The 21263-nt window shown below is 40.3% G+C and overlaps 1 long non-coding RNA gene across 1 annotated transcript; it reads left to right on the top strand.

Annotated features, from left to right (window-relative positions):
• The first annotated feature begins 586 nt into the window (after positions 1-586).
• On the top strand, positions 587-9471 carry LOC118563342. Its single transcript, XR_004931156.1, has 3 exons — positions 587-870; positions 8621-8867; positions 8941-9471. It is a non-coding gene; the product is annotated as an uncharacterized LOC118563342 (long non-coding RNA).
• The last annotated feature ends 11792 nt before the right edge of the window (positions 9472-21263 follow it).

Here is a 21263-nt window from a genome sequence, read left to right as displayed (position 1 = left end):
CAGGAGAGCCTCGTGCCCCGTCTAACGCCGCGGCAGCATGTCCACAGATTTCAACACATGGCATGCACATGAAGGGAAAGGTGGCAAAAACTGATGCGTGAAGGAGTCCCACCTGAAAGGCATCAATCAGACAAATACCGCAAAACAACGGGATGTTGTCGGGGGCCGTGATAGGCGTGCGTGTGCTCTGCTCGCTGTTCAGGTTGAGTTTAGTCCCAGGATAAATGTCAGCACATGAAATTCGCTCTTGAAACATGTCAAACATGTTTGAGGCAGGCTCAGAGCAACGTGATGGTTATGAAGGCTTTGGAAAAAAACTAGCACCTTCCCAGCTATTATCCATTCTTCCTCCTCCTTCACATCCATTTCAGCCCTAAGTGAGATCAACAGACAATACACTGTTGTGCATATCTTCGTTTTTGTTCTTTTACGGTTATTCAGCAGCGTATAACGTCATCGATTTAAGGGAAATTGCACGTTACACTCAAATGTGAACGGTAAAAGAAATACTGCAATGGCAGACCATTGAACAATGTTTGACATGTGCATTTTTTTTTTTGTTGTCTTTTTTTTTTCAGACATTGAATGTGGAGCTTTCAGACCAATTACAAACTCCAACGCTATATGCACAGTGAACAGGCAGTTTCCATCAGTCTGCAGCATTCCAAACAACGAGAGCACACACCGCCTAAAACCTGTCAAACAAGAGCCTCTTTAGGGCGGCTCTCTCCGCGCTGTCATAGCTGTGGCTGTGAAATGCTGTGATTATCACTCGAGGGGACGCCGCGTGCAGAAATGACGGCTTCTGAAAGCAGAGTGGCAGTCAAGAAATTAGGAATGTTTTCTGAACACTTTCACCTGGGCATGGAGGTAATTTTTTTTTTTTTACACAAGATTTGCTCAGAGATGGAGATTGTTTGTTACGCTGTTGTTGACTGGGCTGATTAGGGTCAACTGTTGACGGGACCCGGGGTTTGAAACAACACAGGGGGCCAGGGTCAAGGCAGATAAGACGATGCTATATATTCATAATGCCTTCCAAAAGATTTTTGTCACACCACAACCAAAAAATTCTATGTATTTCTTAGGGGGGTTTATGTAAAAGACCAACACAGCGGGGCACAGACTTGGAAAGTGGAAGAATATTGATACATGGAAACTGAAAACTGAAGTTTCTGGCTTGCATGCATAAATGCAAATCAGTGATGAAAATAAAAACATCCTCACAGTAAAACATGGTGGTGTTAGCATCATAATGCTGTGGAGCTCCTTTTCTGCCGCAGGGGCTGGTAAGATGCTGGGGACTCTATAACACAGGGCAATACTGGAAGAAAACCTTACAGCTAAAAACACAGGACTGTAGTAGAGATTCACCAAAAATAAAGCTAAGCTACAATAAAATGGTGAGCATATTAAACTGTTAGAATGTCAGTTTAAATGAACTGGAGCCGTTTTGCCAAGAAGACTGGGCTAACATAGAGTGGGATGTGAGGCTAAATTAAAATCCACCCTCACTTTCTTTCAACAGGGGCTTCCTTCTTGCATTCAGAAGTCACCTTACTTTTTTTTAACGCTGGTCTTTATTTAGGAGCACACGAGTAAATGGGGGCTGCGTTTACATATGCAACACTTGGGATATTTTTAATTATCAATATATGAAAATAATTCATCATCGTCCTTTTACGCATCACTTTGCGTCCGTATAAAATCCCATCAAAACACAATGCAGCAATTGGTTGTAAGATGACAAAATATTAAACATATTTAAAGGCTGTGAATACTTTGGAAGGCACTGAAAATTCTGTATGCCAATATGTTTAACCAATATAATTTGGAATCAATATGATCAACATCCAAACCATCTGAAATATTTAATATTCTTTATTTTGTTGGACTTTGTCAGCGAGCCCTAAACATTATTTTAGGCACTACTGCAGCAAATGGAAGCAAACACACAAAAAGAGCCATAGATGAAAGAATGAGATGTATGATGTTATTTCCATTAAACATTTTCAGAAAAAAAAGAGGTGGTTTTAGGTGGAATTATTTAAGTCAGAGGTATTTGAAATGCTTTGCAGACACGATATGTCTCACATCATAAAAAGATCTACAGACACGTCCACGCGCTGAATGGATATATGAAGTCCCAACAGATCTGAATCATTCTCTGCAGCTGCATGTTTTTAATCTTCCACATTAAAGGCTGTGCTTATTTAGTCTCTTTAGAAAAGCAGCATAACAGCCACCAATTAACTACGCACCAGTCTCCACACTTCCCTTTTTAAGCTGAGTTGTAGGTAAAAGTAGTTATATATGGAGGTAATTAGGTCTATAAAAGAGGTTTAAATAGGTACGTTTCAGCCTGGTCTCTGATATCTGGGAATTTTGATTTTTTTGTTGTTGTTTTTTTTTAACTCTCAGGCAGAGCATTCTAGGTGGAGAAAATTGCTAATTTCATTTTTTTTCATGCAGCAAGGCATCTCGCAATGACAGAGGCCCAGCCGATGCTCTTTTTAGATGTATTTTACAGAGAAATGCCTGGGTGTTTTGAAACCTTTTACAGCTCAGCTCTCACTAATGTGCTGTTCTCCTGTCTGATGTGAAAGTGCTGACAAGGACCTGAAGGAGAAAGGCCATGGCACCTTTTAAAAGTCCCTACATTGGTAGCCTGTCAATTCGCATTTTGATTTGAAAGTTCTCTGACTTGTCTTTAAAGCACTTTAAGGCTTCATTCCAGCCTACAAACCTCAATTGGCTCTGAAGTATGAACCAGTCCCTTAGGTTTCCTGGTGCTTTTATGTTTTGGTTTGGTCCAAAAGGCAGGAGAAAATCTTTTTTGCGGTGCGGCTTTTAGTTTTTCGAGCAATCAAAGCGTCCTATCTGAACACTCTATTGAAAATAATTATTTGACTCTCTGCAGATTTGCTAATAGTGACCGAACTCTAACCTCTAACGCTGCCCTGGGCAACGTTAAAAAAGGGTCACACTTGCACAATATACTATATGAACAAATGTACCCATTTGTTACTAACTGATCAAGTTTTTCTGTTGCTTTTTTGTGTGTGTGTCGACAATGATGAGCTGGAACCCCGATACTCTGAGAGAGAGCCCTTGTTTTGCTGCTGAGGAGATCAGGGTGTGTTTGCTGTTATATGGTGATGCCTTCTAGCAGAAGCCTAGCTCTAGCCATGCTCAACTAAAAAAAAAATATATAAAATACACCTTCCCAAACTAGGACCATTCTAGTGCTCTAGTTTTATAATCATAGGAACAGCATATTTGTCAAAATAATCTATATTTCAATATAATCAATGTAAAAAAAAGGAATTATTAAATGACAGAGACCCACCTCGCACCCCACCTACTATCGGGATTGAGTTTTAGTATCACAAAAAACCTAGCAGCAGCAAAAGGGTGAATATAGTAGTGGCTGTTGAGGGGCCTCATGCAGGCCAGCACTCATGCGAGAATCATCTGGAAATGAACCAAAATACAAAATGACGTCAGTCGCTCTCTGGCTGAAGCCCCATGCAATATGTTGACACATGGGACGAGGATGAGGATGAGAACAGCGAGGTATCGACTATATGGGATGGAGGCTGCTCTAGACCTGAAACAGTTGTAACTACAATCAAACAAGAAACCCGTTTCCAGCTGCTCTCAGAGAGCAAATGAAAATGGTCCAGAAATAAGTGGAACCATTTATAACCATTACCTACCTACTGGTTTACTTTCTGCACGTCATTTGCATAACATCTTTATGCTTTTCCTCTTCAGCGACTTCTTCAATTGCATTGATCTGTGTGTAAAGTAAAATGCAACCAAAATGACCACTGATAGTCCTGAAGAATCTCATTTAAAAGGAAATATGACTTAAAAGGACCTCACTTTTGTTAATGAATTGCTGCAAATACGTACCATCTCAAAAGCTGTTCATTTAGACAAGGTTAGCACCGGGGCCAATAACCTTGGAATAAATGTGGGAACAAAGTGGAATAATGTGGGTGGAAGCACAATAGGGATTATGAGATGTGTTCGTAGACCATACTACAAATAATTACTCCTTTTTCCACTCCAGCCAAAGCATGATTTTCAGTGCTGCACTGCTCTGCACAATAATACATGACCAGACTACAAAGTGCTGCATTGCCTTCACACATTGTTAATACATTTATACCCACATAAAACCGCATCCATCCAATTTGGCAAAGGGGTAATTCGACTGAATGTTTCACTAAAATAAGTGTTCACCCCCCCCCCCCCCCCTCACCCCCCCAGCAGAACAGTTGCCAGGAGAGCCAAGCAGTCAAGTGAGGAAGAGTTTGTACACAGCCTTGTGAAGAGGTTTAATCAGCCACCTGTGCGGGGGTTATTGGGATTGTTTTATCTTGATTAAAATGACACAGTGCTCAAATGCATTCCATACCGCGGCTTTTCAGACATTCCTGTAAAAGCAGTCCGTTTCGAGTAAGAAAAAGTGGGCGCTAATTGAGGCGAAGCCTGAAAAAAGGGGCGGATGCGAAGCCTCAAAGTCCCACCTCACTTCAAGGCTGGGCTGTGTTCCTCTCACATCTATTCCGCCACGCATTTTTGCATAATGGGTTTACTGCACCCAATTTTCCCCGTGAGCTGCTTTGCAAATTATTGACTTCCAACCAACACTTGAGTGGATAATATCTTCCTGTTTTTTTGTGCATTCATTATTTATTGCGTCTGTGTTTGTCTGAGGGTTTGAGCCGTATGGTATGTGTCTGTGCTCCTCGTGCTAAAAATAGAGGCAGTCCCAGAACTCCTGCTTGAGTGACAGGATTCCTCTGCCTGGCACGCAAAGATGATCCAGTTCCCTTTTCCCTAAAAAAGCCCCCTCTCTATATGGAGGTATTTCAACAACTGCTATATTTCTATTCAAAATCAAACTAAAGCTAGAAAATCCTCCCACATCAAAGAGGAATGTACAAATCCAGCTCCGTCCCTGCAAATATGTAATCTGGTTTTACTTAAATGATTAAACACTTAAATGAGTTAAACATCAAACAAATTCTGATAACAGAATAAGAAAAAATACAGCTATCAAACGATGATTTACTTATTAAGCGTCAGGATCCCCAGGACTTTGGTTATTCAGTGTTAGGCTCCTGGAGATCCTGCACTTTAATTTATGTTCCCACTTTATTTATCTTTTAGTCTGTTAGTTTTAGTTCCTGTCGTAGTCAGTTTCTATTCATTATGATTTTAGTAGTTCTGTTACATCTTTATTTTCCTACTTACCTGTTCTTAGTTCGATTAATGAGTTCTTTTGGTTATGTTTGGTCATTCGGCATGTATTCCTGTTTGGTTCTGTTTGCCTGACCTGACAATAAACTGTCCTAAATGTCACCTACTTTGTCTGGCTGAATTCTGGGTCCTCCGTATTTGTTTCGTGACAAACCTCTTCCTCTAATATGTGGCTTCCCAGCTCTTGTCTGTGTTTAGTCTCACCACAAACACAACAAACTTGACGAAAGGGGAAAAAGCAAACCAAACCAACTGGCCCTATATCCATCCATCCATTAACTATATCTGTTTATCTGTGCAGGGTCGTGGGGGGCTGGTACTTACACCCAGTAGTCACTGAGCGAGAGGTATACCCTGGACATGTCGCCAGTCCATCAAAGGCCTGGCCTTGTAGTATAAAAACATCATTACCAGCTAAACCTAATAAGTTGCTGTGTCACCATTGCCATGTTTTTTGGTGTTATCTTTAATCAGTAATTGTTTTTGCCTTTCTTTCTCAAATGCATGCCATTTTCTCCAGTGTCCTTCTTATTGTTTAATTGTGAACAATGACCTCAACTGTGGGAAGCGAGGCCTGCTTTGGATGTTTTTATTCTTTGATTACCTCCTGGATGAGTGAGTGATACGCTGAGTAAAGGCTGATTCCCACAGCAGGATTTTTTCCCCTGATCTTCCCCTTCCAAGGGGCGCCAATTATCATTGTGTCTCTTAAGATAATATTAAGAGATATTCCTGCAGTCTGTGGTGTGTTAAGATCAATCTGGTGCGCAAATTTGGGACCGCCCCGACCTCAAATCGGGGATATTCAACATTTTGGATTGGTCTTGCTCTGATATGTTCGCATGTGTGCCGTTCCCGGAGGACAAACTAGCCAGCCTGTTGAATGAGACGTGTAGACAGTCAGAAAGCGAGGCGACAGATTCCCCAAGAGAAATCCCCCCCGCCCACCCCCTCACAACTCACCTCCATTTCACAGTGCAGCATGGTCTCCGCTTCTTTAATCAAAGCCTTTTCTTTTTGTTACGTTTTTTTCTCCTCTAAAATTAGTCCACAGACTATCACCAGTATTCTTTCTGGTCGTCCATGTTTATTTACTCTGAACACAGGTTTGATGTTGAGAGGATTCCCAAGATTTCCAGTGTGACACCTGAATGATCTTAAGCGACATTGATTCGTCTGTGGTGTGTTGAGCTCGCCGTCTGACCGGACACCACACACTGGACGAACAAACATGTTTCATCGAACATTTTTTATCGTTACGTCTGCTGTCTCTCAGGCTTTGAAAATCGTCCAACTGCACCAGCAATCCCTGCGACCCCATGAGGGATTAAGCGGGTCAGAAAATGGATGGATGGATGGACGTTTAATAACCCTGCCATGTGAACAAGCATTAAGTTTGGTAGACCGTCCCGTGTTTTCTCCATTTATGTATGGTGGCTTCCACTTTGGTTCACTGGTTTCCCAAAGCCTTCAAATAGCTGCGGCCCCACTCCAAATTAATGGATGTCAATGATTATGTTTCAGTTATATTTTCTTGAATTTATTTAGATCATTTCTGGTTTCTGTGTTTAAGCCTACTTCGTCTTGTCAGGCAGGCTTAAGGGATATCTAAGTTCTACAGGCCTTGCAGTAACCAGGCCTGGATGTTGCTGGTGAAATTGAACTTAACGGTCCAACAAAAATGTGGTTATTCAATGTTAGTTTATTATTTATCAATGGGTCCAATTTTTTTTTTTTTTGTATTAGGGTTATTTCACCTTGAGATGAAAAACGTTTTTGATCTGAAACATAAAACCCAAAACAGAAGAAACCTGTAAGGTGGGAAATACTTTGTTCACAACCCTGCATATTTGTTGGATCATAACGATTGCTCTTCGCTGCAGGACCGTGTGAAGAAAACTCAGGGTCTGCTACCGTTCAACGGCATCATCAGGTTCGCTGAGCATTTTTTTTTTCCTCCATGTCTGCCTCTTTTTTCACCCTCTGCCTTTTCACACTGGAACAATGAGCATCTGTTTCCATTTTTCGGCGTTTCAGCCTCTATTTGAAAGAGCGCAGACTCCACTGCACAACTTTCAGGGAAACAACACTTCCACGTACACACAAAATAAACAGTCACCATCGCAAAACTAAATTAAAACAAATGTTCCCAAGCGCTCCAGAATGCTCGACCGTAGATTGCGATGGCTTTTTCAGATAAGCATGTTTTTGGAGCAATTCGCAGTTGGAAAGCGGTGATTCTTGGTACATTACATTTATTTGTACGGTGCTTTTCCCCATATTAAAACCTTCGCCTTTTTTACAGGAACTCCAAGGGCAGAGGAAAGGCAGCGTTCTTTCAGCCAAAAAGATCTGGAAAGGAGACAAGTCTGGATCCATGTTGCTTGTCAGATTTTATCCACCATACAGGGCTGAAAACGCTTCCTTTTCTTGATCCCAGCTCTGTCGACAGAGTCTGCTGTTGAGGCAAATCTCTTGAGACCATAGGACTTGCAGAGAATATACTCTGCAGCCATGAACCCTTTAGAAAGTTTCTCATATTCAGGGCTTCTTGCAAGTTTATAATGTGAGACAGAGACAGAGGCAAATGCATATGAGTGAACTGTTTATTCCATGACTCTTTGAATGGTATACGTCAAACCTAGAGGAAAGAAAATTGCTAACATATGCATTTTTGCAGTTCCTTGTAGCAATATTAATCCCCTTGAATCTTGTTTCATATTTTCTCAGAGCAACAAACTTCCATGTTATGCATTTGATTATTTTGTTGATAGACTGACAGAAAGAAAGGCATGATTGTGAAGTGAAAAAGGAAAGGATGTATGTTTTTTTTCTTCAAATAAACATCTAAAAAAAGGTGGCACATAAATGCATTTAACAGCTTTTATTACAATGAGTTGGAAAAAACGGAAAGCTACTGTTAAAAGAAAACCATAGGAAGTCTCTTTTAAAGTTTTCAGCAGTGCGGCAAAGAGGATAGTTATCATCCTGGACACACCATCCTCGCAGTAAAACATGGTGGTGGCAGCATTACACTGTGAGGAGGCTTTGCTTTAAAAGTGACAGGAAAGCTGGGCAGAGAAGGATGGACCTCGATGCTGTCGGGGATCTGGGTGTGTTGTCTGTGTGGTCTTTTCAATTTAATTGAGCGGTTCCTCTTCCTCCTCTGGAGCTACAAGTTCTCCAGGTGGGCAGAGGGTTGCCTACTGCTAATCAAACTAGTTGATGAAGCTTTGAAGAAGCCGGCTGCCCAATGGAGAACAATTCTGATATTTTCTCTCCAGTTTTTTTTTTTTTTTTTTTTTTTTTGTCTTTGCTAATTCTGCTCTCTCCTCTTTGTTCCAAGGTTAGCCACTGAAGTATTACCTGGCGATTCAGCCTCTGAAGATTTCCAGTTCACCTTTCCCAGACTCATAACACTCATAAAGCGTGACAGATCTCTGTTTCCACGGGGGTTTCCATCCCTGGCTTCACTGGAAGGAGAGCGCAGTCCGCCCTCAAACGAACACCATCCCAGAGCGGAGATCGCCTACCAGATCAGTACCCTGGCCTCTGCCAACTCCCCTCCTGGTTTGCTCCCTCCCAGAAAATCAGTAAGAACCTCCCACCATTTGCTATCTTTCAGAAACAACTTTTTGTCTCCATTTACCATCTCTCTCCTCATAGTGGCTCGGACGTCCGAACCCCTCCTGGATCAAGAACCATCTAAGACCCCATTTCCAATAAACTGTCAAATGATCACTGCTGTCTCTAGGAACATTTTTCTTTTGGGTCAGAAAACTGCCTAACGCTGCGAGAAATACAGGCAAACGCTGGAAGGAATTCTGACAGAAAATTGCAAAAGGTTCACCTAATGGCAGGGCAATGACCCTAAACATACGGCCGGAGGTACAAAGGAGGGGTTTAGTTCAAAATGTAATTTTGTTTTACAAACGGTACAAAACGTTCAGCCTCTGGAAGGGCAAAACTGTTACGTAAAAAAAAGTTGCAGTTGGAATTGCAGAAAAAAGCAGCTCGACAAAGCAATGACGTAGGGCGGCTGAAAACAGATTTACACCATGCTTTTTCATATTATTATTTGTAAAACAAAAAAAAGAAGAAATTGACACACCATGTAACATTTTCCTCTGTCTTCACAATGATGCACTATTTTGTGTAGGTCTGCTAAATAAAATCCCAATAACATGAGGAAACATTTCTCATTTCAATGATTCATTTTTTAAAAGAGGGCGTGAATACTTTGCAAGGTACTGCATCAGTTGAACCCTGTATTGAATAAAGATCCACTAGCAGGCTAAACCTAATACTGCAAAGGGAAGAGGTACGTTTATTTCTAATACACTTAAAACATAATCCTTCCATCTATTCTTTTTTATATATACCCATTTAATCCTATGGAGCGTGGTGCTGTGCAAATCTCCAGCAGTTAACTATCCAATACATGCAAAGAATAACATTAAAACAAGAGCAGTGAATATTGGAACATTAAGCCCGCAATTTTGAGGAAACATTTGGTAACGTTTTCACCTCCCTCGAAAATAAATGCCACTCACTTAAAAACACGTTCAGAAGATTTCACGCATGCTGTTTGAAGAACAATCTCCAAGTCTTGAGGGGTGATTGTTTTGCAGGCCTATGACTAAGCACCACATGCAACTTGGGGTCTGCAAACTCTTCGAGCACCGCGATGAATGGGTAGGAGAAAAAGAACAAAGCTTCCATTAGTATGCACAGTCACTCGCTGTGAATTTATTTATCTGTTCTATTCACACAACGGCTCAGCCACGCAGTGCCAAGACTTGGTGCTGTAGTTAACTGGTCGGATAAAGTCAGTACCAGTGTCTGATATGAGGGAGACTGGAATATAAAATCACACGTGAAGTTTGTCAGAGAGAACTTCAGAGATAGTAGATTATTAACGGTTATTTCTCTGCATGTGAGCAAGAAACAATTATGCGCTTATCGGATCATCGTATCCAGGGGTTCTTCAAACGTATCAGCCTTTGAACCTTCTGTAACATCTTGTCGCAGTGAAACCGCAAATTACTATGCAGGTTTTGGGAGATTTCATGTGATAGATCAACATAGACTGGTGTTTTTGAGTTTGATTTGGTTTTTCCAAATAAGTATGGCACAAGTGCATGTCAAGCCACAACAGCTCAAGCTAAGTGAGGTTGAATGTAGAACAACTTGTTTCAACAGATTCTTAAATGGAGTTAGGTCAGGACTTTGGCTCGCTCATTTCTAAAACATGAATATGCTCTGATCTGATAGGCGAAAAGGATCCATTTCAGTCTCATCTGACTGGAGCACCTGCTTCCACGTGCTTGCTGTGTTCCCAACATGGCGACCTGATGGCGTTCTTTCATCGACAACTTTCTTCCTGCCATTAAGGCCAGATTTGTGGAGGGCACCACTAATGGTTCCCTACCTGAGCTGTGACCCTCTGCAGCACCCCCAGAGTTACTCAGAGTTGCCTGCTGTCTTCTTTGATCCTCATAATGCTGCTTGTGCATTAATGTCCTTTGAGAAACGTTGGAGGCCTTCACAGAACAGCAGGGTTTAAATTACACATAAGTGGACTCCGTTTACAAATTAGATTAATTTCACCAGATTTTCTTGAGAGGTACCAACGTAAATGGGGAGTAATATGAATACACTGCACACTTTTCCTTTTGATTCCTCTCTCAGTTCTGCACTATTTTATCTTTCACATAGAACATGTTAGAGTGCTAGTAACACAGCATAATGTGAAAGGATTCAAGGGATGTGAAGTACATCAGGAGGGACTGAAATCATTTTTGTCTTTTTTGTGGTTATTTGGGTTATTCAGATTACCTTGAGCACTTAGGTTTTGCTGAAAACTTTTGCTTTTTTATGTTCTGCCATTGTAACAATTTGTAGACGTTTCTTTAGACACAAGCAGTATTTAAAAAAAAAAGGACCAAAGAAATATATATTTTTAAGAAAATCATCATCCTTGGTTCCACTCGCGTTTTGATTTAACTAATCTAAAATTCACAATCAAAGCCCAGTTTTCATGCGATTGGCTCTTGTTCATCCCCACACCCCTTCACTGCAACCATTTTGCCTGCCTTCCGATTACAGAAGTGCAGAAAGCACCTCCAGTATAAGCTGGGAAACGGACACCACAAGGAATTTGCCTCCCCTCGCTGCAGAAGGAGAGCACAGAGTGTCTTTCTGCCTGGAACAAGAGCATTTAACAAATCCCACAGAAAATCCTCAGAAACTTATCCTTTGATTTTTTTTCTTCTTCTCTTTTCTCAATAAATAGCTCTTCCCTCCAAGGTTTGAGATTGCCTTTGATCTTAATGAGGAAAACCATCTAATAATGACTTCAGACATATTTACCACAGCTTTCCCAGCTACCCTCTTATTTACCGCGTGGATGTTTGTTGAAACGCGCCACATTATTCTCCCCCCGTTATGTGAATGGCACATTTGGAGGAAACACACATTTAGAAAGAAAGAAAAGCCACATGTAGTTGTGAAGGAACTTTAATTTTTTAGATCGTTTCTCTCTGTAGGGTCTCTTTCAGCTGAAAACATCACGATACTTCTGTCACCAAACAAACAAAAACGATAAACGTATTTTATTCTCACTTTTGTCTAACATGAGGAATCATAAGAAACTATTTTTTTCAGTGCATACCTTTTTAAAGCAAAATTAAAAAAAAATCAAAAACATTAGTGTTTATTTTGAATACAGGATTTTTTTAACTGCGTATCTAGATACATTTATTAGTTAGCAAGGGAGTAATATATCTACATGGAGTGTTCACACTGCATAACAACATGTGTGAATACATTTTATATGTGTTACTGATTAGAGCAAATCAGTAGGATGCTTGTTGCTTTCTCTCATTGAGCTTCACTGGCGTGAACGACGGTCTCCAAGCAACCACAAGTAATCATAGGTGATGTAATCTGCATGTATGGATGGGCAGTTTTGCTTCACGCTGCAAATTATAACTAATTGAGCAGACTTGCGGACGTTAAGCCAGAGCTGGGAGTGAGGGCAGTTTACTGCGGCTCAAACCGAACATCCTCAAAAGCCTCCACGTCGTGGAGTCTGTTTTTTTTTTACCAACAATGATGATAAAATAAAATAAAAAATTATCTGGACTCTTCAGATGAGTCAGCAGCAGCAAAACCGAAGCTTGCGTTTAGTCCCGTTGTGATATTGGGTTCAGATTGCACGTGGAGAATGACAGGCTCCAGCGAGAGAAAAAAAGCAGAGCGAAGCGTTTTCTGACAACTCCATCAGGCCATAAACAGAAAACAGACAAAAGAAGAAGAGGAAGCAGAGACAAGGGCCGTCTGTGTCTATTTACATATATAGTGCGTTGACCACGATGAATAAAACACCAGCAAACCGGAGCTCTCCCGGGTCAGTTCAAATGAAATAGAGAGTTTACACTTCCAGTAGAAGGCAATGCATAAACATTGTTTCTCTAAATAAGGTTACGTGCCGGTGGATCAGCATTATTACATCTGTTTTTCTTTTACTCGCTCGGTCTTTATTATGTAAAAGTACGCCTCGGAAAACATTCAAGCTCTGCTCTAAGCTTCTCACTTTCCACCTGGTGAATCTGACCCAAATTCACATTTCCCCCCCGTGCGACCTGGGGACTCTTTTTTATTTTATTTTATTTTTTATTGGATCCACGTGTAACAGAGCCCTTTGACCCCAGATGTAAGCTTTGGCTCATGAGTAAAAGAGCAGTGATATTTACAATATTATTCCTTGGCAATAAAGTGTTTATTCTCAGACAGGTTTTCTTCTTTCTTTCTTCTTTTTTTCTTTCTTGGGCAAATATGCTACTTGCTTGAATTTGCACAGCTGAAATAGCTCTTCCCTTACAATGCTGCAAAGGAGGGATCTAAAAATAGGAGCAGTGTTAGGGAAGAATGAAAGCTCCCACTAAGTGTATAATATCATGTTCAAAAGAAAGCTGCGTGTGGCTGAACTTTAGAAACCGGAGGAAAATGTTACCATAAACCCGCTTCCAGCTGTGCAGATCTTTTTCCCTTCCAGTACATCGATTGTTGGGAAATGACAACAACACAGACATCACATGATATTTAGAGGCGAAATATCAGAGCTCAGGCAGCACATCAAAAATCGTATGCTGTCTCAGAAGGAAGGTTGCTGTGCAGAGAGACACGCCGGCTGGTGAGGCAGATCAAGACAACCGGCGTGCCGAAGTTTCCTTAGTTTATCAAGGCAGTGGTTTCTAATAATAACTTCAATCTGGTTACTGAATAAATCAGAGCAGAAGGCATGCATTAAAATAAATCAAACTTTCCCACGTGTTTTTGCTGGACAGGAGAGCACCTATTTGGCCTGTGCATCCAGTTGACAATTAATGACAGCACGATCAGGGATGGGCTTCGCACAAATATGCTTGTTTAATTCAGGGTTAGGATGTAAAACAGCTTTCACCATATTCCTGAGCACGTTTTTTGGCCAAGATGCAACACAAACTGCACATAATACCCCCTGAACATAATACCCAATGTCCCCAGGGTGATGTTGGGTAGTGGCAGCATCATGCTGTGTGAGGATGTTTTTCTTCAGCAGGTACAGGGAAGCTGGAGAGAGCTCATTGGAAGATGGACAGAGCTAAACACAGGCTAATCCTGAAGAAAAAAAATCTGTTAAAGGTTGCAAAAAAAATAAAATAAAAACAGACTGGGAAACGGTTGTACTTCAACCAGAGCTGGTGGTTTGGATTAAAGCCTGTTCATGTGTTAAAATGCTCCAGTCAAAGTCCAGACATAAATCCAACTGAGAATCTGTGGAAAGATTTGAAATTTGATCCTCATAGATGCTTAGACCATGTAGACGTGCGAAACAAACTTTCTCTGAACACACCATCCCCACAGGGAAACACGGCTGAGGCAGCATCATGCTGGGGGGACATTTCTCCAGCAGGAACAGATAAACTGCTAGCTTAAAGGGACTGGATGTTTTTTTTTCAATTGTGAACCCATTTATAATGTAGAATCATCCATTACTTTGTGTTGATCTATCTCATAAAATCCAACCAAAACACACGGAAGCTTATGCTTTTAACCTGAAACGATGTGAAGTAGTTCAAGGGGTATGAAAACTTTTGCGAGGCACGAGTGCTAAAATGAAATGTGTAACAGTAAGCTCCCATATAGTGGTTAATCCTAACCTACCTGACTGCATCGTGTTCAAACGGTATACCTAATAAAAACAACAAATGTGTTCTTGTTCTTGATGAAATAAAGATGTTAACACTCTGGGCTATTCTTACCTCTCGTCTGATGATACTTGCGTTCCAGCTGGATACTCACACTATACCAGACACCAGTGTAAATCATAAAAAAGAAAAAAACCTAGCAGTGCATTTCATTCAGCTGCCGTTTCTGTCCATATGTTGTTTTTCAGTGGAAAACAGAGATATGTTTGGAACCCTCTGTGTATGAAATGTACGAGTTTCACATTTAAGAGCATATTTTTTTTTTCTTGTTGTTTGTTTTATTTTTCACTTAATCACAAAGCAGCAGACCTGTTTAGTTTCAAGAGACAAAAAGATATCACTGAGGAGAAGCGAAATCAGGTTACTTCCTTTTAAAACTGGCTGGGTTTTTTTTTTGTCCCTCGTCCCTGGGTTGGTTTCTGCACCTTAACCAAGGTTTTGCCAGTAAAATTGGTGGTAATGAAGAAAGAATACTTAATAGTTACAGCTCATTGCAGTGTCAGTCACACCCCTATGAATGTTTGCACATTTCTGCTCATGTTGCAACTGCGTTAATGTATTGCGTTTGGATTTTATGTGACAGACCAACACGAAGTAGTACGGAAATGTCAGGCAGAAAGCAAAACGTGACGTGGTTTTCAAATATCGTTACAGACATATGAAGGTGGTTGGACTAGATTTTATTTAAAGGTGCTTGAGTAAAAGGGGTCAATTACAATAAAGTCTAAACTTTGTGGCTTTTTAATTGTAAAAAAAAAAAGAAAAGAATCTCCCCGATGAATTCCCAACCCCATTGACGTTTGTGATTGTGACCCGACATAGCGTGGACACGGGTGTGAATAGTTTTGCTAATTGGTCGTTTGCAATATAGTAAGTGAAGGTTGGAAATTAAAATGACTTTGAGCTAAAATGAATAAACTTAAATATCACAGGTAAACATCTATGGAGCACCTTGAAAATGAGCATGTCTCTCTACTGTTGAGGGTTCTGTGTCTCATGTATAATTTAAAGACATCTCAGTAGCTTAAGATGATTTAGCTTCTCCGACACCGGCGTGTAAATCCTGCTTTACATCAAAAGGGAACCAATCAGCACAAGGGCTGCATTTTAGAAGGCTGGATGTATTCTTTCAACTGCTCTAAGCAGCCCCTGCCTTTCCATTCCAGTTGTTTATGCTATAAAAATCAGCTAAAAAGCCCGTGAAACTGGGCTCCCATACCACTTTTCATGTAACATCATCCTCTTAAATATACAGGGCGCAAGAGCCAAAACATCAGGCCCTTCTCAACAACGCTGAACCTTACTTGGTCCTTATTGCTCCATAAAAAAGCCCCACAACATCCTTTAGCCATGGAATGCTTTATAGTAAAACTCAAACATTTATTCATGTTTTATAGATGTTAAATCTAACCCAAAGGGAAAAAAATTATGCTCGTTAATTTTTTTTTCAACATTTTACACATGAAATATTATGAAAGGCAGCATGGCAGAGAAGTGGAAAACAAGTGGTGTGCCTGCAAAAGAAATTAGAAACATATTACGTGGTTATTAAACAACAAAATTATTTATATTTGCAAAAACTGAAAGGCTGGCATAAAATGTTACATTTTTGAAGCACAAGAATAATTACTTATCAGAAAAAAATAAATAAAAGGATTGCCTAATTCTTATCACAATGTCTTCACACATTCACTTGCACCAAAGAGGGATTAAATTATGAAAATAAGTAAGTTTATATATGGAATTTATGGACTTTTATTGGCACATGTGGTAATATGTGAATTAATCGGCTATTGCAGTTGCATATTCTTGCCCTGTAAAATTTTGAAAAACCCAACATTTAGTTTGAGATCATTAATTCAGCGGAGAGGAAAAAGCCCACATTAAGAAAAATTGCTTTTAAAAAAACAACCCCAAAACAAACAAAAAACACCCACATCATGAGGTAACTTATTTTTTTAACATATTCTTAACTTTCTCATTTTGCTCATGGTGTCTAGCAACTACTAATTATTACTTATCCATGACTTCCTGATTCCACTGTTTATAAACGTTATGTGGCGCAGAGACCCATTTCTCTCAGCCATTACTTCCAAAATGAGAAATACAACATCCTATTGAAGAAAGACAGAACGCCCTGATCTTTATGAGTCAGAAAATAGCTAAAAAGAAAATCGCTACCAATTGATGTGCCATTTGGAAAATTACCTGTATCTACATTCAGAGGAATAATGACCAAAAAAAAAATGCATAAAATGCAGTTTCATGATCTGACAATGAAACAATGTTTTCAGCCCTGTAACATTGATCCACTGAGCTATATAATACACTGGAGTGCTGATTTTGCCGAAAAACTGAAGTCACTGGCCGCCATCTTGCTACTCCCTACTCTCACAGAATCTCATAGGATTTGCTTGCAACAACAAGCAGTTTTCTGGCTTTGTGAAAACGTTTCACAGGTAATTCTACAGTCAGTGGATGTACTAACACTATCAACTACTAGGAAATTAGGTGCTGAAATATTTTACATGTTATTCATATTAAATATATGTACATGTATATATAAGTATGTGTATATGTATATATGTATATATATGTATACACATATGTAAATATATGTTTTTGTATATTGTTATTTATATATTTATAAATGTTAAACATATATATTTAAATGAATAAAATGCAAAATATTTCAGCTCAAGACTTTCTCAGCACTTGATAGTTTTAGAACATAACATAAAAGTATATGGCATTTGACATTTTAAAAGTTTTAAGCCCCACCTGAACATGAGAAAATCCTCATTATTCGATGCTGTAGCGCACATATACTCTAGTTACTGGGGGGAAATAGCCGGGAGTACCAATATGGCGGCTGGTGGCTTCAAAGCGACTCGTTCAAAAAGACGGTGATTAGCACTCCAGTGTATTATATAGCTCAGTGTTTCAGCCCTATAACATTGATCTCTTTCCACAGGACAAAACAAGAAGGATGATAATATTAACATGGCTTCTCTATCACTTCTGTTAACAGCGCCCCAAACGGCCAGCTGTCGTAACTGCATGATGCTGTCCAGGTTATTTCAAAATGTCAACTCTTTTTACATGACACGACACCCAACCTTAACCCTAAATTAGGAGAAGAGGTCAAGAATTACTAGCTTCTTGGTGCTCTAATGAATCAGAATTTTTTTTTTGTATATAAATAAAAAAATCTTGATTTTGTGAAGAAACCGTTCTGAAGGTGGCAGAACACCTCCCTGCATCCCAAACCAATAAATAAAAGTTGAACTTTGTCAATTTCTTAAGGCTTTAAACACATTTTACCAGGGGTGCCGATACTTATTTCACAAATTGCGAATATTATAAATGCATTTGCAGAGTGTGCTGTAATATGTAATATGTTTTCATTTTGCAATGAGAAGAACAAACAGAGGTCAAATATGCACGCCATCTGCACCGAGGCGCTGATTAAACATCCCCTTCTGAGCATACTGATGGGTCTCCTGCTTGAATTTCCACTTTCTGAATTTATTTCTTGCAGAGATGAGTCCAAAGTGAAGTTCTCGCTGAGAAAGTCCTTTGAAGTTTAATGCGTTTTCGTATTCATTTACGGCGTACAAACCAACTTTCTGGTTACAGCCCACTTAGTGTTGCCAAGCTTAAGCTCTTTTTGTTGTAGATATCACAGCCCGATAAGTCATTTGATCTGCACATTTTTACTCACTGGTTTGTTTTCTAGCTCCCGTCTTTTGGGGGAATATATTCCAAGTGAAAAGAGATAAGAGGAGTGCAGTAGTGGGAATATTTCAAAAGGTATTTTCTTATCACCTTGGTGCATTTTTCATTCGGTGCTTTATCCGTAAACTCTCTGGCCTGAGCCAATTAGAATAAATCTTACTTTAGACTCATTATTTTTTCTGCTGATGTGTTGTTTTTCTTAAAACCGTAATGATCCAGGTGAAACGCACCGCCCACGCGCCAGAAATTTTAATAGAGTTAAAAATAGTGAGTTATATACATGAACTGCTCTGAGTTACATGGGTTTGGGTAATTAATGGCCTTGTAATTCTGAGCCACTTGTAATTAAACCTGGGTTTGCTGATTAAAATATTGTGCTTCCTGGATTGTTAACATCACCTGCAGAAAACAAAAGGACGACTCCGGTTTGTGCTTCTCACACATGCGTGAAATGTGTGCACACGCTGGATGAAGAAGGAAAATTAGCCTTAAAGGGACAGTTCAGAATTGTTTAAAAGGTTGTGTTAAAATATTATAAGCAATTAATATATTACAACCAGTAGATCTTGGGGTCCTCAGTTCATATAAATTCAGATTAATTGGACCTGGAGGTTGCCTGCCATCTTAAAACAACCCCAGACTCAAAAACGCCTTAGCGGTTAAATGCAAATGCAATTTCATGACTGTTTAAACTGTAGTCGCGGGATCATTGCTGGTTATTTAGACAGAAGATGATGAAGCCTGCTCCCACCTAGCGGCTCAGCTCATTTGGTTTATCAGCAGTTTCTATCATGTTTAAAAATCCAGTTTATTTCACGCACAGAAAAGAATGACGATTCAGTTTCAAGTGCTATGTGACCAAGCATTCTAAAGCCTCCTAAATCTGATTTATCTTCACTTGTTACTAAAGCTCATCAAACTTCTTTGGTAGGTTAAGGGGATGATCATATCTCCAAATATGTAATCCTCACCCAAGCAAGTTTATACAGGTTTCCACCTTTGTAGGCAGTGGTTAACATCCTGAGCCAACCCTTCTCACCACAAGGTTCTCCTCAAGAGTTGCGAACAAACCAATGTACAGTTCCACTTTACACACCCCAGCCTGCTGCTGACATAATGTGGTTAATGACAGGAAACTTGACATAATCCAAGTATAAGCCTTCAGCACACTTGTCAAGTTTTTGAGTGGCCATGATTCCGCAGCTTATCGGCCCTCCATCATAGATTTCTGCCATCATTTCTTCTCTTCCGCTCACAGCTCCAAAGTCACTCACTTTCCACAATGTGCGATTCTGGACTGTATCGCACTCCCCAAAAGTTGTACGAGTGCCACAGAGAGCCCACTTGGGGTATAAATTGAAAGCATGCATTTACAGAATATAAGTATGTTTAAAAAAAATCCTATGGAAAGATTTTTTAATACCTCAGTTTTAAGTTCCTACACTGGAACATACCAAATGAAAAGCCCTGAAATGTGCTGGTTTTGGTTTCTGTGTGTCCCCCTTGTTATTATAAATGCCCCCCATCTGCCCATCCCTTGTAAAACTAGGTGGGGGGGGGGATGTGCAACAACAGTGATCTTCCTCAATTAAACAGGTTCTGAAAATGCAGCAAGAAGCATTTCCTTTCAGGGTATCTGTCTGATTTAAAAGTAATTTAAAGTAAAAAGAAACAAAATAGATTGCCACGGAGGAGGCAGAGCCTGAAAAGTCAGGAGAAGGCGATTACATCACTACGGCAGAGGTCGCTGAGGTAGTTAAAAAACTCGCTTACGACTGTGTCCCCTGATGTATTTTGTGGGGTGGGGGGTGCTGTGGGCGTCTTGGTATCTGGGATGCTTTCAAGGGACATCCAATCCTTGTATGCCCAGAGCATGTTGAAAATGTTCTAAGGTTTATTCATGTTGTGACAGACAAGAGACATTATTAGAAGATAACAGGAAGGGCGATGAAAGTAGAGCAGAGGTTATCGGTGCAATACTTTTAAAGCTGTAGTTGGTAATCCTGTTCAGAAACACTTTTTGTTACACTGGGTGAAATGGTCCTTCCATCCTGAAAGTAGTTACTACATTATGTATTCACAACAAGGAGGTTAAAAAGATAAATCTTTTCGACCAATCCTGTCATTCGGACCGAATGGCAGGGATCGGTCAGATGATCAATCCTGGCCACACACTCCTCTGTCCCTCCAGTTCTGGGGGGGGGTATCGCCTTATCTATTGGTTGTCCCACATGCCAATCATTCTGACGCGCTCATGTAATGCCAGTGTGCGTTCCTTGTTAGTTTCCTTGTTAGCCGTTCATTGTAGCTCCGCTGCTCTCACCGCATACTTTGAACATGACTGAGAGTCACAAGAAGCAAACTGTGTACAAGTTTATGAGAAGAAGAGGAAGGACTCAGTAGAAATAAATAAGGCCAGAGTGGATTTGGGATATTTTTCCGTGCGACCCCCCCTAAGGAGCGGAAGAGCGAGGTAAGATGATCTTGCGCATTCGCAGTTATTCAAAAAGGGACTTGGGAAAACGTACGGAAAAATCTACCTGTCATTTAGCATGCTAGTGTTTGAAATGATGGCAGCCTTATCGAAATCTCAGGGTAAAAGTATTTCAGAAGGAATACTTATGGAAACAGTTGTCTTACTATTGCCCTGGCTTTGCCAACTGCGTTAACGGATAACATAAGACGCTAAACCCAGTTAAAAATTTTCATTTTGTCGTTCAGAAAGTAACAGTGAGACCCTTGCCTGCTGTTCTGCTTCTAACATTAGAAATGATGCCCAGACTGAGTAACCTGGATGTTAACTGCAGTAAAACACCAAGTATCTAAGCTCTGCAGCAGGTTGGACATTAACTGCTTAGAACCTTTAGCCAGAATATCACTTTAAAAAAAAACCCCGAACTATCCCTTTAATTGGCATCTGAAGCCACTCCGCTCCGTGCCGTGCCGGCGATCCGCGCCGGGTTTTACGCGCCGCCGTGCGCAGCCAGCTGCTGCAGA

Source organism: Fundulus heteroclitus, chromosome 6 (assembly GCF_011125445.2).
Source record: "Fundulus heteroclitus isolate FHET01 chromosome 6, MU-UCD_Fhet_4.1, whole genome shotgun sequence".
NCBI classification, from domain to species: domain Eukaryota; kingdom Metazoa; phylum Chordata; class Actinopteri; order Cyprinodontiformes; family Fundulidae; genus Fundulus; species Fundulus heteroclitus.
This window is presented reverse-complemented; position numbering and strand designations above follow the sequence as displayed.